A 16209-nucleotide genomic window follows, 5' to 3' on the forward strand; every position below is an offset into this window, starting at 1 on the left:
TGGGCCTGCTCTAGTGCAACTTACTACAGTAAGCAACAGGGTTTGGGACACTGTTTATGGCTTAAAATAAATTTATTCATGGAGAGAGCAAGAGGAATTAGCTCTAAATTTGTTTGTGTGTGTGTGTTGTTTTTTTAATAGCTGTAAAGTGAGTTTCAGGGCTCACAAGACTGCTCAGGCAGCCCTGACGGCCCGCTTCTCTCTAATTTAGCAAGACACAGGAAGTGACCTCAGAGGAAGGAAATAGAAAGAAGGGGGAACGCCTAAGAGTGGCCATCTAACATGCGGATCTAGAAAAGATGGGAATGCCCATTTTTGCCTATCCTGTTAATGATATTTTAACACATATCATTTCCACAGATCCCTGGCTTGCTTATTCATTCTGACACAAGATAGGGTGTGTAAAAGAAACCCCTAATGCCAAAGGTTTCTTGACAGTGATTCAGAAGTTGAGGTTGGGGCATTCGTCCATCAAGTTTTGCTTTAATCATGAGGTTGGACTCCATCGAGAGCTCCCTTCTGAGTCTGTGATTTGCAGTTACCACAACAACAGAGAGCAGCTGTTTAAACCAGTGCTTTTCGGCAAATGAGGATTTGGCAAAGTGAGAGGAACTCAAAAACCAAGATATATATATATGTGTGCCTCCTTCCAAAAATGTTTTCCTGTCATTCATATGCTGCCTTTCAAAAAAAAAAAATTGAGGTGGAGGGAGAGAGGGAAGTGCAAAGTAGCCAAAACTCTCTGATAATATTTCTTTGAACAAGAGAGAAGGTAAATGTTAGATCTGGTTCGCTTCAGAATAAGAGGTAAAAGGTGGACTCAGTGGAACTGAATTTATGTTGTTTGTATGCAGCTCAGCTACGCAATCAAAGTGAGACTAGGAGTTTCAAAAGGGCCAGTAACATGTTAAATATGTATTGATCTCCCACCCAACCCTGGGGGAGAGAAATGCCATTAAGCAACTTGAAACGAACTAGAAATACAGCTGTAAGCTCCTATTTTAAAAGACTAGAATACTCTAAATCCAGAAAAAAAACCTGAAATTTTGCCTCTAGGATAATTTTAAAAAGAAGATTGCTTACAAAATACCCACCGCTTTTTATGAGTGGAGAAAGATGATGGAAGCTGGTGTCGTAATTATAGATGATCTGATTTGCGGGAGATTGAATAGACATCTCTTCCCCCCCACCCCGATGAAAACTCAAAAAAAAAAGAGCAATGTGTACCATCCCATAGTGCTTAAACCACTCTCTGGGCAATTTACAATTTGATTTTGCAGGCTACACATTGCTTCCACCCTCCAATGAAATGGGCACTCAATTTATTGACTTCAGAATGATGAGTTAACCTTGACCTGGCTAGTTGAGCCCATTGGAATGGAACTCCAAGCAGAGTCTTGATTGCAGTCCTGCAGTTTGATCACCACATAACAAGGCACAAAATGCACACACGTTACCAATACTTACCCATTATAGATGGATTGCCGACAGTGCTTCAGTAGAGAATGTTTTGCTCCACAACAGTCTTAACAGCTAATTATATGGGACAAATAATTTGTTACTTTGAATGTCATTCCTTCAGCGGGATCTGAAGGCCTTAGGAATGGACCTCAACCGATGGGAAACCTTGACCTCTGAGCGCTCAGCCTGAAGGCAGGCGGTGCATCACAGCCTCTCCCAATTTGAAGAGACCCTTGTCCAGCAGGCCGAGGCCAAGAGCCAGTCCTGAAAGCAGCCAAATCAGGGAGCTGGACAGGGGACAGGTTGCATTTGTCTTCAGTGTGGAAGGGATTGTGTCACTCTCGAATTGGCCTCCTCAGCCACACTAGACGCTGCTCCAAGTCCTCCATACTGAGCACGTTACCATAGTCTCTTGAGACTGAAGGATGCCTAATCAGTAGGATGCAGCTTCAATAAAAAAGCCACTCCACATATTAGTTGTTAACATTCAAATAGGGCCATTGAATTTCCTTAGGTTGTCCCAGTCAGATGTTACCATTCCAGGCTGTTTTGCAAAATATGGATTTTCTGCCTAGAGCTGGCCCTTTTTTCCCTAGGTACTTTTGAGACATCTTTCTCCTCTACTCTCAGGGGACGGGTGGATTTTGGGGTCTGTCCTACACAGGAGTTGCTGTTCAGGACCATTTTGAAATGCTTTACTGCAAAATATCCTGTGAAGATCTTTGCAAAGGGGAAAAGCACTATAAGAGAGGTAGCCATTTAAGCATTGCATGTTCCAAAACCTTAATTGACGTGAATGCAGCCAGTGGCCCTTTAAGTTTAGTCTCCTTAGTCTTAATCGGTAAAAATGCCACAAATGAGATCAAGACGTGGTTAATTTAATTTTTAAGTGGGACTGACTTGAACTGCATGGCAAACACATGAGGCCTTACGTTAAGTGTGAAATCATCAAACCACTGGATTTATGGGGAAAGAGGGTAATTGAGAACTTCCTCTCAGAATTAGTTTCAGGGTGCTGAGATGCCTTTTAGCTGAAAATGCCGTTCTGCGGCTCGGTTCCAGAATATGTAAAATTGCTCCCAAGTATATGCAGAGTACAAAAACGAAAAGGAGCAAAGGGTGCCCATCTGTGCAGGATTTGTAATGATCTAAGTCAGAAGGCTATTTATTTATTTATTCATTCATTCATTCATTCATTCATTCATTCATTCATTCATTCCATTTATACCCCGCCTATCTGGTCATATATTAAAGCTTGAGAGAGGCCTGAGCTTCTTAAAGTTTCTTGTAAGCCTTTTTTCTTTTGCAGATAAGTAATCATGTGTGTGCATGTGCACATTTGCATGCGAGAGAGAGATGGATAAATACAAATAATTATTGTATATCATAGAATTCTAAAATAATAGAGTTGGAAGGGGCTTATAAAAGCATCAAGTCCAGACGCCTGCTCAAGGCAGGAATCCAAATCGAAGCGTATTTGATAGGGGGTTGTCCGATTTTCTCTTGAATGCCTACAGCCTTGGAGTGCACATAATGATGTGCCACCAAGTCAGTTCTGACTTTTAAAAAAGTAACCCTTGACAATTTGTCCAGTCGTGGCCGACTCTAGGGTAGAGCCATTTCCAACCCATAGAGCTAGCGTTTCTCTGTAGACAATCCTCTGTGGTCATGTGGCCAGCACAACTAGACATGGAATGCTGTGACTTTCGCACCGAGCTGGTACCTATTTATCTATTTGCATTTTTGCATTTTGCATGCTTTCAAACCGCTAGCTTGGCGGGAGCTGGGACAAGCAACGGGAGCTCACTCCATCGTGTGGATTCGATCTTAGGACTGCAGGGCTTCTGACCTTGCAGCACAGAGGCTAGTTTTCAAGGTAGAGGATACACAGAAGTGATTTCCCCTTCTCTTCTTCTTCCGGGGGTGCCTTGGGAGCTTGTGCAGTTTGCCCAAGGCCACCCAGGCTGGCTCTACTCCTGGGAGGCCCAACGAGCAGCTGGGCTGGCAGCTAAACCACTGAGCTACCTAACGAAAGGGGTGCTCTGCTGTTCTTCGGTACGCAAAGAGAGACCCTGCACGTTAGACCTACTCCCTTTGTAATATTGTAATCTTCTAGAGTCATTTCATCTAGTAGACAGAGTGCCATCAAAAAAGAGGCCGGAAAAAGAAAAGGAAAAAAAAAAACAGCTGTTGACAGCCGAGAGAAACAGAGAGTATACATTAATCATCCACCAGCCAGCATGATGACTGAAGCACATGACCGTGAGCTGTAACATCCATATGAGTCTTTTTGCATTCAGATCCAGTCATCCTCTAGTTGGGTCAAGGTTGACATGTCATGCCAAAATTAATTCATCAAGTGAGCTATGCCTAGGTTTCCGCATTTTCCTCCATAAAAACACTCCTGTTGCTTAGGGGTGTCAATCTTTGCTGATTTTATTCTTGCGGGTGTGAACAAAACATCCCCAAAAGGTTTCTGCCTGCTGGGTGAGACGCCGTGAGTTTTTGAACATTTCGTTTTGCATTTTGAGACTCCTTTTTTATTTAATTTTTTGGGGGCACAAAAAATGTGTTTTGCGCAAAACCCCTTGCATGTTGTGCCAAAAACTGCAAACAAACGTACAAACATATAAGCTTACTTAAAATAAAAGGATCTTGGTGCAAAATCCGACATGTTTCATCCAGAATACTTTTTTTTTTTTTGCTAACCTTGTTGAGGATGAGAAGAGTGTTCATCTTTTCCCTCTCCTGTAGGAACAAAAATGATGTTTGCAGCCTTCGACAGATCTTTTTGACTGGGTTATCTGGATGTGCCACGACACCCCCTTCCCAATGAGAATTTGTGAGAATTAATTAAATCCATAATGTGTGGGTTCTGTTGCATTTTTACCCCCAGTCTTGTCTGCCTCTTTATTCATTTTCTTAGAAAACAGACATCTCCACCCCACCCCAAAAAAGCCCCACCTTTCTGTGATGTGGCAAAGTCAACATCTCACCTGTTATCTGCTGAAATGCACTGTCAAGTCTTTTCATGCAACTGTGTGGTCTGAATATTGACAAAGCCTTGTTGCAGGGCGGAAAAAAAAGGTTAAGAACAGAATTTCAATTGTATCCCGGCATACGATTAACCTTTCTTTCATTCAAAGCTTTGTGAGGGAAAGTGGTCCAGAGCGTTGGAGTTGAAGAAAGTTCTCGAGGTCATTAATAATGATGACTTTCAGCCAGCCTTAATTGATTTATTAATAATGAATCAATGTTGCCACCTAATCTAAAATCCTGCAAGAAGCTGCATTTTAGCAAGTCCTTTTGGAACATTCTTGAACAAGGACCGAATTTCCTTCTAACTCGACAAGGAAAAAGTCAAAGGAGAGGCCACATCTATTATTTAAAGGCCTATTTCGCACAGAACGTGGAAACCATCATGGGGTTGTCCCAGAATAACTCCCAGCCAACCATTCCCAGTCAACAGAACCTTTTTGGGCAAATCCGTTGGGTTACTTGTGTTTTTTAAAACACAGTTTATCTTGGGGAGGCTTTACATTATTGTCTTGTTGCTTTACAACCTCCTTTAAAATATATAGGGTGTGAAGAGGTACTCAGAGGCAAATAAAATTTATAAAAGCAGAAGTCTCTGTTAAGTCCTTCCCGTTAATCTTATTTTGCTGCTTCAAACAATTTTGCTGCTCGGTTCCTTTCATAATAGTCCACAGCTTTGAAGAGTTGTTTCTAAACAATAACTGGAAGTACCAAGTGCTTCACGTCTGTTCTCATCTCTCACTGTGGTGCTTTGCGTTATTAGATCTCCCTTCTTCCTCTTCTTAGGTTCCTTTTCTTATTATATGAAAGATTAAAAAAGCAGATACAGTTCTCTGCTGTGATGCTTGACATAAATGCCTTGTTTTATTGGCTTCCGTTTATAGAATTGCAGTCTTCTGACTGCATCTCATGATCAGTTCATGTCAGAGAGCAGTGGTGGGTTTTACTTTTTTCACTAAATAAAAATAATTAGTGTTTTCTTTCCTAGTTAGCAGGCATAAACGTTTCCTTCATGCAGCATTCAGGCCCCCACACGGCCAGAGAAACAACCTGAAAGGGTGTTTATCTCATTTATCTGACAATAACTTGGTTCGTTGTTGTGACACAGTCCGGCTTTGAACACAAGATCTAATCAAGCCTGAAGCCTTACTGGAAGTGGAAAGGATTAAATAGAGGCTACCGTATTTTAGACAGATTGTAGGGAAGCAAGACAATAATGCTGGGAAAAACTAAAGGCAGCAGGAAAAGAGGAAGTCTTACAAGGGACGGATTTGATAAAAGAAGCCACAGCCTTTTTACATTTGCAAGGGCTAAACAGGACTAATAATAACAGGACCTTTTAAATGTCATTAATTAATTTGTTGCTGTTTGAGCCATCAAGTCAGAACTGGCTTATAGTGACCCTGACATGCCTTTCGGGATGAGACATTTGAGTGGTTTTACCAATTCCACATTCCAACACGTTTCCATGGCTGAACAGGAATTTGAACCCGGGTCTCCTGAGTCCTATTCTGTCACTCCATCCACTATACCACACTGCCTATCCATTTTAATTCAAAGTGCCGCCATACATTAGAAATCATTCAACAGCATGTAAAAACAATACTGTATTTCCAGTCTCGTGCACAGCAGTTAATTGCAATACACCTGGGTCTCCCTTTTGTCCCAAAGTAAGCACAAGAATAAAGATCACATTGCGTTTGTTTGATTGATTAAAAAGCTGTAGAGCCACAGAGGAAGAATTCCAAATTGGCTTTTTTAATTAAAGGCATGTGAGAAACCCTTGAAGGGGAAGCAGAGGCCAGTGACTCCCAAATGCAGGAGGTGGGGTGGGGTGGGGTGGGAGTAGGGGTAGTGTATCCGCTCCAGTTTTTAGTCCAGACTTTACAGGAGCTATTCAAAGTCTGGAATCCTTATGGCCAAATAGCTCCCGGGCCCAGACGAATATACCAAAATTGGGACACGCAGAAACTGGGAGAGATAGACAGCAACTCCTTGAGACACCCTTAAGTGTTCTACTTTTTAGATTTCTGCTCTTTGGACCGACAGGCCTGGTTATTATTTTCCGCTACAGAATTGAGGAGGATTTTTTTTTGTGGAACCAGATTTGGTTCCTTGAACACTCCTATGTGTTCCCATTTCTAGTGTGTTATTGTTCACATCCTTGTCAGCTAGGAGAGAGCTGATACTTCAACCATCCTTTTCTCTGATTCCGTTCCCGTTTTGAATTGCGATCCTTTTGTTTGTTTTTACAAGCATCTCTGGGTCCTAGTTTTGGTGTCCTGCTGTTCCCATTAAGAACTTCACCTGAGGTTCAGCTGAAATCGGCTTCCTGGCCATTTCCATCCACACGTGGAGCAGCCTGACCGGGCTCCATCTTTTATGATAGCCTTCGGATTCAGAAAACCACTTCATTCGCTCCCTCCCAAGTTTTATCACGTTGCCTGCAGGAATCTAAAAATACAGTAGATTTTTCCCGACTCCTCTCACTGGTTGAGTTGTCGCTGTTTCTTGACTAGCTCTGCTCACCCTCGCGTGTCCACCCCCATCTCCCTGTCACTTGAGCCCAAGTAGAAGGGGATGATGGAGGGAGAAGAGAAGCATCTTAGCAGTTTTAATGTTTTCATTTCGAGGCAATCTGCACTACCAAGTTGCAGCTGACGGATACTGTTTTAACGGCCACGGCTATATTCTGCACAGAATCAGACCTCTCTTCCAGACTCCTCGGCTGAGATACAACACACACACACACACACACACACACACACACACACACACACACACACACACACACATGAAGTACCCCTGAGAATTCTATGTACCTCCTCAAATTCCAATATTCGATAGGGTGGAGCCAGGGCAATTAAACAGGAGACTCTGCGATGCTATAGTGCTAAATTCGGAAGTTTTGGTGTTCATCATAGTCGCCCCATAGCCACCAGGAGAGTCCAAAGACATACAGGCAGCGGGATCCGACCGATCAACAAAGGAGCGGGTTTTCTGTAAAGCTAACGGCTTTACAGAACGCTATTGGCATCTCTGTCTAGGAAAGTCGCGCCCAAGGGCAGGTCATTCGCAACAGGCTTCCCGACTCTGTCGATGTTTTTCCGTAGTACTTCTGGTGTATAGGTCGAAGCACCGAAGTGAGCCAACGATGGCCAGAAGGCACAGGTCAGAGAGGTCACGGGAGGATAGGCCCAGGGATCGAAGGTAACGGCCGGAATTGGCTAGGAACAGTCCCCTGTTGGAGATGACAATTGGGGAGTGACGGATTGGGATAGAAGCTCCATGCCACTTCTCCAAGGCGGCGGTGCATGCTGGGGAGCCATACTTGGACGTCTTTAGGTCTCAGGTCTCTTGTAGGTGATGGCCCCCGACGACAGATACGTCCAAGACGACCAGCTGGTTGTCAGTGAGCACAACTATGTCAGGCTTGATGAAAGATGAGCCAGATGGGACAATGGGCTCGACCCACGTCTGGAACCCTCCGCGTCTCAGGAACTGGTCAGTCTTGTGAACAATCCGGTTATGGGTGATTTTGCAAACCTGCAGGATGTGATTGATGGTTTCAGGTTGTTGGCAAGGCCCTCGGCAGGCTTTGTCGGGGTCGGAGAGTCCACGCCCACGTGCCGTGCGACACTTGGTTGGCAGGAGACCGCCACGCAGCTGTATCCCACGAAGGTGGAGGCGGGGGAAGACTCGTTCCGGGAACCGTAGCCAGTGATGACTTGCCCGGTCGGCCGGCTGGCTGAAGAGGTCTTGGGACATGGTGGTGCTGTGGGCTAAACCGCAGAAGCCTGTGCTGCAGGGTCAGAAGACCAAGCAGTTGTAAGATCGAATCCACGCGACGGAATGAGCACCCGTCGCCTGTCCCAGCTCCCGCTAACCTAGCGGTTCAAAAGCATATAAATGCGAGTAGATAAATAGGTACCATCTCAGTGGGAAGGTAAACAGCATTCCGTGTCTAAATCACACTGGCCATGTGACCACGGAAAGATTGTCTTCGGACAAACGCTGGCTCTATGGCTTGAAGAGCGGGATGAGCGCCGCCCCCTAGAGTCGGACACGACTGGACAAAAATTTGTCAAGGGGAACCTTTACCCTTTTAACGGCTCTTAATTGCTCACCAAAGACCCCACGTGTCCCCAAATGCTTTTCATTACAGCCAGAATCGTTTGCAACAGTATAGGAAACCCCCCCCCCCTTCTTCCCCAGCTACTGTGAGGATTTCAGATAAACTCAGACCGAGCTGGGAAGCCGAGGGAGGTGGCAAATGATATCACAAGTCCCCGCCGCTTAGCAAACCACGAGCCTTTGACCGTGTGAGCCCTGACTCCACTACCTTGTGGGGAAATGATGCAATGATGTACAGATGTGCTCTGGGAGGTGGTGAAATAATGATTGCATGCTTTACTCTGGGAGTTGACATGGGAGCAGAGTATTAGCCAATCTGATAGGCATCGTTTGCTGGCTGGAGGCCCTTCTTAGAAAGGATGGGGTGGGTCTCGGTACCACTGCGGTATTTCGGGGACTGTTTTTCGATAAGAGCATAAACCACCGCTCACGCCACTGTTTCCTTGCTATGCTGGTACCACCAGTTTTCTGCCAAAGGGCTCAGAAGTGATAAAATAATGCCTTATCATTGAATAGGCATGGAAGAAAGCAAAATTTAAACTCCGGTGCCACAAGGGCTGAGAATTTCCAGGGATGGAGTAAAGCTAAAAAGCTGTTCTAGCCAGTTGAGCCAGCAGGGAAGGATTCTCTGTCTCTCCTCGGGTGGCAATTCTGGAAACGGTGAATCAAAAACAAAAAAAACAAAAAAAAAAAGCAATAGAAGACAGGCAAGTAACTTGACTTTCCCTCTTCGTGCCTTGGCTGTTAAGATACGTTGGTATGCCGTTCATCTCAAAGCTTAGAACACCTTGTGGCGCGGAGGTTCTACTGCAGTACTGCAGTCAAAACTCTGTTCAAGACCTGGGTTCGATCCCAGGTAGCTGGCTTGAGGAACACTCAGCTGCCCACCCTTCTGAGCATGGTAAATGGAGTATCCAGCTTGCTGAGGTGGGGAGGGCCCCCTAATTAAATTGTAAACTGCCCAGAGAGTGATTTTAAGTGCTATGGGGCAGTATATAAGCATCACACTTTGCTGTGCTTTGAGGGATGGGTGGATAGGTGTGATTGTTTGGATTGTCTTTTCTAAAAGACAATCTGTAAGCCGCCCCGAGTAGACGTTGTCTAGAGGGGCGGGGTAAAAATTGAATGAATGAATGAATGAATGAATGAATGAATAAATAAATAAATAAATAAATAAATAAATAAATAAATAAATAAATAAAATCCCCTAACCAAGGTGAATGCGTTGACCAGGGGATTCTAGGCACTGTAGTCCGAAAAAGCCATTTTCCCCAGTTCTGTTCCAGATTCGGAGATCTTAAAAAATCTTCTGAGTGGAAGCATAGGAGAGCAATAAAATTTAAAAAAAAATTAAAGCAAAGTGGACATCACAATCCTGAAATTGGCCCACCCCGATTCATATATCAGAAGAAGTAGTTTAAGGATCACAGTGATTCCAGCTGACTTCCTCAGATGTGTATTAAAGCTAAAGATGTTAAGCTGCTTCATATTGCTTTCCCTTTTTTTTCCTTAAAGGGCAGCTATGTTTACCAAATTCTTTTTGTTCTCCCTTAAGTGCTAATCTTCCGGCAAAGCTTATCTTGTTTATCTTAATTAAATACACTGAGCTCTTGCAAGGCCTTTGGTTTGATCTAGCAGCTCATGGCTTGCAATGTTTAATTGCCAATTAGTCTTGTTCAAGGAAAACTCAAAGCGGACAAGGGAAAAAAAATTGGTGGTACTTGAGATGAAAACAAAACAAACAGAGGGAAGGAGATCAATTCAAAACAGGAGTTGCCTGCCTATCAGGCTGGAAGGGCTGGCACACTTATTCATTTAAGACAGATAAACATCATTTTTCTTGAAATAAAAGGGAACCATGTGGTCAGCACAAAATAGAAAGCCCAAAGTAGGAGATACCTTTATAGGCAGCTTAAAAAAAAATCAGCATCCATTCTGCAAGCTTTTGTGGATCAGAACACTTCATCAGGCATGTAAAGAAAAAAGCAAAAGCAAAGCTTATTATATACCACCCCGTAGTGTTCAAAGCATGGTCTGGGCTATTTACAGTTTACCTATGGCCCTCAAGCAAGCTGGGTACTCAATTTGCTGACCTCAGAAGGCTGGAAGGCTGAGTGAACCTCGAGTCAGCCACCTGGGATTGAACCCAGGCCCTGAGCAGAGTTTGGGCTGCAGTATTGCAGTTTAACCCCTGCACTACAAAGTACCAGTGGGAAGAACTTAAAAGTCCAACGGTTCAAGGCAAGATGGACTTTGCCAGGAAAGTTACCCTTAGATGTAAAGTCCAAAAGTTCTTGGAAGGTGTGTGTGTGCGCTCATCCATCTTGCCATGAACTTTTGGACTTTTAAGGTTCTACCCACTGGGACATGTCTGACAAAGTGGTCCTGATCACAAAATCTCAGAGGTTGTATGATGTTGTGGGGTTTTTTTTTCTTTAAGCGTCTATATTAAAATGCCTACTTTTGCATTTGTATCATTTTCTTGAGTGAAGACTAAGCTGGTTCTCCAACTCTGGCCAAATCCAGAATACGAAACCAATTTGCATGAGGTCAAATGGAAGCAAACTGGGCCTGTTTATATTCAGAGTGAAGCCTCTTTGGACTGATTTTAGGGCTCAAATGCCAGAGATGCAGGTGGCGGGGGGGGGGGAAGCAGACGGCAGGAGGGAGGACGTGAACAAGAGAAGCTGGGGGTTGGCTGAGTGACGGCCGGTAGAAGCCGTCTTAAGCCAAAATTTCACTTTTTGTCACAGTTCTTGAAACGAGCAAATTGTAAAACTCTCAACAAAATTCTTCACCTAACTGTCTGAAGGTCAGCATGTTTACTTCCTTATTAGAGATGTCTCCAGATTGCATTGAAAAATTAGGGCCATTTTTGTAATCTTGACACTAATTGGTGCAAGGAATTGGGAATCTGAATTTATGAAAGGCTTCAGCTCCAGAGCACGTGTCAAATTAGGCGAGTCCCAGCTCACTACAAGATCCATCCCAAAATGCCAAACTAGCCTCCAGACTGAATTGGGGGAGCCACACACACCCCAATTACACAAATCCTGAACTGTAGCTGTTCAGTGGTACAGCCAACCTATGCCTCTGCTCACCAGCTTGAAATTTGCCAGTTACGGAATGTTCACGAGCGCCGGAATTGCTGAAGGGTTTGTTGAAATGATTGTCGGAACTTGAAGCATTTTATGAGTGATTTCATTGATCCTCGCAGAATACACTTACTGATATGGCCTTTATCAAATGATTGAAGAAGGAACTGGCAGGTGGAATTTTTTTAAAAAATATTAATATTTGCAGCTCTTTCTATGGCTCTCGAAATAACTGCTAATACCCTCACAATTGATTCACGGCTGCTCTGCTTTCCTCCACCCACCAATTCATGGAAAGTATTTGATTCCTGCTGTCATTACAGGACTATTATCAGATGAAGCTTTTACTGGCACTGCTTCCTTCTCTGAATTTTGTGGGAGGTCCACACAAGAAACATTTTTCGTTTGTAACTCTTCTGTAGGTTCTTTCTTTCTTCTCTCCTTTTGCTTGCCAGGAAATAATCTATTAAAAGGAAATCAAACAGAACAGCTCATTTAGTGTGTGCAGGGTAGAAATCATTGGATCATAGTGCTGGAAGGGACCCAAGGATGATCAATCCAATCCCGATCCAATTTCTGTGTTAAAACCTGAAACAAAGAGGAGTCCACCAGCTTTTGGGGGGGGGCATCTGTTTCACTGTCAAACAACTCTTTTTCTCAGAAAGTTCCTCCTAATGTTTAGTCAAAACCTCCTTTCTTATACAGGTAATTTGAATAGTTTTCAAATTGACGCCCAGAATCCTATTGATGGTTAGCATGAGGTCTGGATAACTTGTTGCGCCTAATTATGACTAATCAAGCAAAGTACCAGGCTGTGCTTTGGCTACACCAAAGTGATCAGGTGTGTGACCAAGATGGGCCCCAGTACTTTGGCAATTGGCCACGGCAAATGACGTAAACTTTGCATGAACACCGACAGAATTCCTATCGCAAGCAGCTTTTTGCTAACCCTAAAAGCTTCTGTGAGCCACGTAGAGAAGCCAGAATGCAAAAATATCGATGAAGAGCAGGAAATGTATAAACAGGTATTTTTAGCTGTGCAAATCAAGTTTGTGGGTGCTGAAGCGAAAGAGATGAAACATGGATTTGCAAAATGCGTTGAAGGAGCCCTACCGCAAAAAAAATAGGAAAATCCAGCTCTCCTCATGGAGGCAAGAAGGCTTAGTGGGCAGAGGTGGGAGAGAGAGATTAAAGAGAAAGAGCGAGAGATCCCGGGGGAAGGAGAGCATGGACTCTCATGCGCAAGGAACTCAATCCATTGAGACCTGAGTAAACAAAAGCTGAAGGAAGCAAAGGCGTGAGGTAAATTTGGCATGTGCAAAATTTCAGCTTGTGAGCAGAGCCGGCCTGCCATGAGGCATAGGGACACAGCTGCCTCCAGCTGCTGGAATCGTGTGCCACGAAGGCCAACCTCAGTTTTCTGTGTTTTGGGGCCTGTTAAGGATGCTATCCTATCAGCAGGGTTGAAATAAAATTCGGCACTGGGTCCACCGGCTGTTTAACAACTGAAGCAAAACAAATCGGCAAGCTGAAGGATCGGGAACCAGAGCATTATCTCTCAACAGACCATAATGATTGGACAGGTTTAATAGAGGGAGAGAGTCACCCTAGCTATCTGGATCCCAAGCTGTGTAGGGCTTTGGCGGTCATTATTGACACCTTGAAATCGGGTGAGATGTTTACTTTCCGGAAAGCTGCTGCTGCCTCTGGAAACAAAGAGCCAAGATCGATAGCAACGCTTCTCCCGTCTTTCCTCCAGAGCCCTCCAAGCTGAACTTCTTAACTGTTGGAGGAGTAGGACGATGGAACCAATTCCCTTGGGAGGTGGTGAGCTCTCCAACACTGGAGACATTCAAGAAAAACCTAGACCACCGCCTGGCAGATGTCCTTTGGTTTGGATTCTTGCCTTGAGTAGGGGATTAGACTCAATGGCCTTAGAGGCCCCGTCCAACTCTGTCATTCTATTATTCCAGCCTTCCCTGTGCCCCCCTAAGACAGGCTGTTGATATCTGGGCAAAGCTTAGAAAAACGATTCCTTTGCACAATAGTTCCCAGAGCCACACTAACTCACCCCCCGCCCGTGATGCCCAGTTGCCTTTCTTCCTGGAAGACCCTCAGAGCTGTTTATACTTTAAAAAGTAACTTCTCCAAGCTCTGCTTTTGGGATGGTGGAGCCTGTTGTTCCATTTGTTGTTGTTGTTTAGTCGTTAAGTCATGTCCGACTCTTTGTGACCCCATGGACCAGAGCACGCCAGGCCCTCCTGTCTTCCACTGCCTTGTGGAGTAGGGTCAAATTAATGTTGGTCGCTTTGATGACACTGTCCAACCATCTCGTCCTCTGTCGTCCCCTTCTCCTCTTGCCTTGTTCCATAGCCCCTACCAAAGTAAGATTCAACTGCTGGCCACATCAGATTCTGTGTGCACAATGGGGGAAACAGATCCTCTTTTCTCCTCAGACGGCACAGTTTCTTGGGTCTGCTCTTTCTAAAGCCACCGTAATCTCCCTGGGCCGAGTGATCCTTGTTGAATATGAACGCAGCAAGAAGGCTTTTGTACTTGAGCGTTGCTCTTCTGGGCCAGAGGGAAACGAGATTAGAATGCAACTTGCAGTTTTGGGGGTTCATTAAAATTCAGTCCTAAATACACTGATTCTGTCACTTTAAAAATAGCTCTGGTTTCTTTCTGACTGTGCTCTCTTGATGATTCTTGGTTCCTGAGCAGGTGTACCAAATGAAGCAGGAAATGCATTCATGTTAATTGCAGGTCTAAAGGGCTCTGGACCGCCTCTTATGAAAGATTCATTTGAGTTGGAAAGTAGCAAAACCCCATGAGGTTTGGTGTGGTTTCCCCCTCCCTTCTTCTGCCCATCAACCCACATCGATGCCCTCGTGCTGACCGGCAGCGCCCAGTCAGTAAATGGACCACAACGAGGGAGGGTAGAAAGGGCAGTAGCCCAAAATTAGCATTTTGAAAAGGTGCCGATCTCATCTGGTTTGGGGCACTTAGCCTCGTTAGGCGTTGAATGGGAAGCCACCAGAGATCAACAGTAGGATAACTCTGTGATTTAGACATCTGGCTACAGAGCCAGAGGTTGGCATTGGATTCCCCCACCGTGCCTTCTCTCTCTCTCTCTCCACTCAGGAAGCTGGTGGCTAGATGGCCTGCATGCCTGCGGTTCAGCCGAGGTGCTGCTCAAAATGAAGGGGCAACTTCAGGTCTCCTAACTCTGCCTCCTTCTGGGGCATCCTGTTTAAATCACGCTTGAACTGGACATCCTTCAAAGGGAGGATGTTTTCAAAAGGGGGGATCATCCTTTCACCGTCGAACCGTAACTAGAGTGGGGTGACTGGGGCTTTGGCCCAGGGGCGCTGAAATTTAGCGTGCACAAAAAATTTTTGCTTTTGGTAAGTTGTTGAGTTCAGTGGGACGTGATGGTGCTGCAGGTTAAACCACAGAAGCCTCTGTGCTGCAAGGTCAGAAGACCAGCCGTCTTAAGATCGAATCCATGCGACGGAGGGAGCTCCCGTCGCTTCTCCCAGCTCCTTCCAACCTAGCTGTTCAAAAGCATGTAAAAATGCAAGTCTATAAATAGGTACCACCTCGGTGGGAAGGTCACATCGTTCCGTGTCTAGTCGCACTGGCCACGTGACCACAGAAACGGTCTTCAGACAAATGCTGGCTCTATGGCTTGGAGACAGGGATGAGCACCACGCCCTAGAGTCGGACATGACTGGACTAAATATCGAGGGGAACCTTTACCTTTTGAGTCCAGTGGTTAGTCTATGGTGCTGGAAAGATGTGAGCCTACACAATCTGGGCATGATTCTTGCCTCCAGCTGTTCCTCCTGGGGCAGAAGGAAACACAAAACAGGCAGTCTTAGTACAAAACCAATGTACTGTACCTATTACGTGCTCGGACCCAGGCATTCTTCCCCATTCCTCCAACTTCTCTGTCTCACAAGGTGAACCAATTGGGAAAGGATTTTCAGGTATTTTGGACTACAGATCTCATAATTCCCTATTATGGGTGTTGTTCCTGACAAACACACCTTACGGCCACCTAAATGTGGATCTTGTGACAGACAGACACCTCACAGATACCTAAATGTGGCTCACCTGGGAGACAGGCCTAAACTGAAAAGGCCTTGAGCCTCAGCTAGGCCTAGCTCCACCCAGCTTCCTGTTCAGAAAGGAAGCTCCCAGCTAGCATTGGGGCAGAAACAGGAAGTTTGAGCAGAGCTAGGCCTCAGACCCTTCCAGTTTAGGCTTTTCTCCCAGATGAGCCATATTTAGTTTTTGCACAGTGTTTGTCTGTTAGGTAGAACTCCCGGAATGGAGAATTATGGGATTTGTAGTTAATTTTTTAAAAACCACAACCCATCTGCATTAACCAATAAGACAGCAAAGCCCTGGGCACTAAAATGGCTGTCCAGCAGCCCTTCAAATAGAGGACTGCCCTTCCTAAAAGAGGACACATCTCTGT

At 44.9% G+C, this 16209-nt stretch overlaps 1 protein-coding gene and 1 long non-coding RNA gene across 7 annotated transcripts in view; one reads left to right on the forward strand and one right to left on the reverse strand.

Moving 5' to 3' along the window:
- Positions 1 to 16209, forward strand: part of LOC110086039 (tyrosine-protein phosphatase non-receptor type substrate 1) — a 315660-nt gene that overhangs the window by 269024 nt on the left and 30427 nt on the right. The gene's annotated exons all lie outside the window — the stretch shown is intronic.
- On the reverse strand, positions 8593 to 15655 carry LOC144588686 (uncharacterized). Its single transcript, XR_013544344.1, has 2 exons — positions 15486 to 15655; positions 8593 to 12189 (listed from the first exon to the last, which is right to left on the reverse strand). It is a non-coding gene; the product is annotated as an uncharacterized LOC144588686 (long non-coding RNA).

Source organism: Pogona vitticeps, chromosome 4 (genome assembly GCF_051106095.1).
Source record: "Pogona vitticeps strain Pit_001003342236 chromosome 4, PviZW2.1, whole genome shotgun sequence".
NCBI lineage: Eukaryota > Metazoa > Chordata > Lepidosauria > Squamata > Agamidae > Pogona > Pogona vitticeps.